The sequence below is a fragment of the Microtus ochrogaster genome, unplaced genomic scaffold (assembly GCF_000317375.1).
Source record: "Microtus ochrogaster isolate Prairie Vole_2 unplaced genomic scaffold, MicOch1.0 UNK3, whole genome shotgun sequence".
In the NCBI taxonomy this organism is placed as follows: domain Eukaryota; kingdom Metazoa; phylum Chordata; class Mammalia; order Rodentia; family Cricetidae; genus Microtus; species Microtus ochrogaster.
The window spans coordinates 17,118,866-17,120,916 of record NW_004949101.1 but is presented as its reverse complement, the minus strand read 5'-3'; positions in this window follow the sequence as shown (position 1 = coordinate 17,120,916).

The window sequence follows — 2,051 nt, the reverse complement described above, 5'->3', positions numbered from 1 at the left end:
AAAAAAAAAAAAATTTGTCGCTACAGAAAATATGTATTTTATACTCCAGTGGGGTTGAATGTTTTCACCTTGTGCTCATGTAAAACTAACAATCTTCTTTCCCATACCAAAGAAGCTGAGTGGTGTAAATACTTAATCTTGACTCAGATCTCCACCTTGGCAAAAAAAAAAAAAAGCCCATGGCGTATACTGCAGTGAGAGCCAGTGGCCCAGAAAGACTGCCAGAAGACTGCCTTGAACTACGGCCTTGGCTTGATGAGAATGGGACCCAAGCTAGACCCAGACTTCTGAAATCTAGGCCCAGACTTCAGCAAGAGGCTGGCATGTGATTTAATTCATAATATCTGTTGATACCTGATGAGTTTCGCCTCTTATGCATACTCATCCTATGTCCTATTTATATTCATCCTATGTCATAGTTTTTTATTTTTTTGCTTTTTTCTCTAATTTTTTTTGTTTTCTATGGTGACTTCATTAATGCCTGTTTTTAGTTCTAATGATTGCCTTTAAATGCATTAACTAACTTCCTATTTCACAAGTATTAGTCAATGACAAATCACTTTTATGTTCTGGAACTCTAAACCAGTGTGTCACGGGATTTGCAGTGATCCTCCTGGCTTGTGGTCAAAAACCATATCACGAGATAAAGTCATTTTTTCCAGTCAGAGAGGTAATGTGGCTGCATGCCGCACTTGCTTTAAACAGATAAGCCCTGATCTGCTACCTTTTCAGTGCGTAGACAATGAGGAAAGGGGGGGAAGATGGAAAGACTCTCTAAGAGAAATTTTCTTTTCCTTTTTGATGGGGGCATTGAGGCAGGGTCTCTCTACATAGCCTGGCTGTCCTAGAACTCACATGGTAGACCAGGCTGGCTTTGAACTCAGAGATAATCACCTACTTCTGCCTCCTGAGTGCCAGGGTTTCTCTGTGTAGTCCTGGCTATCCTGGAACTCACTCTGCATTCTTCTGCTTCCCAAGTGCTGGGATTAAAGGTGTGCACCACCACCACCTGGCAAAAACCTGTTTCAAAAGAATTGGGTGGTTCATAGCTATGTGTGGTGGCACATGTCTGTAGTTCAAGCTACTCAGGAGCTTGGGATTCAAACTGGAAATCAGCTTGGACAACATAGTAACACTCAATCCAAAAAAGTAAATTAGGGCTGGAGAGATGATTCAGCAGTTGAGAGCACTGACTGCTCTTCTAGAGGATCCAGCACCCACATGGCAGCTCACAATAGTCTGTAACCCTAAGATCTGACACCCTCACACAGACATACATGCAGGCAAAACATCCATCCACATTAAAAAACAAAAACCAAAAACCACAAAAGGTGTCACATTCCCGTAATCCCAGCACTGAGCACTGGGGTAGGAGAGAAGCAAGAAGATTGCTACAAGGCCAGCCTGGGGTACATAATGAGCTCCAGATCAGCTAGGGCTACATAGAGAGATGGTGGCTAAGAAAATTAATAAAACAAAAGAGAAACCAATACCTGAAATTGTGTGTAGTGGCCCTCTTCTGTATACCTAGCATTTGGAGCTGAGACAGGCAAATCAAAGTTCAAGGCTAACCTAGGTTATATACTGAGTTTTAGGTCAGCCTGGACTACATAGTGAGATACAGTTTCCAAACAAAGAATAAATTAACTTTAAAAATTTCCCAAGCCAGTCATGGTGGCTCAAGCCTATAAAGCCCGGCTCTTGTGAGTCTGAAGCAGAATTACTGTGACTTCGAGGCCAAGCTGGGTTACATACTTTCAGGCCAGCCTGAGCTAGACAAGGAAATCCTAGGGAGGGTAGAAAGGAACCCTAATTTATCACAGCTGATATTAAGACTCAGATTATGTACTACCTTGATTTTGGTAAGATCAGGACGGTGTAAATGGTCTAAGGACAGGCTGCCCTCCTACTTTGTGTGAATAAAGCTCCAGGGCTCAAACTGGCCAATCACACGCATTACCAGAGGTAGAAGGCACCCCGCCATCTTGCTATTAGGATGGTTGCCTCCACAGCTCCTACTTGTTGTCTCCAATCCTAAGCACAACTCCAGT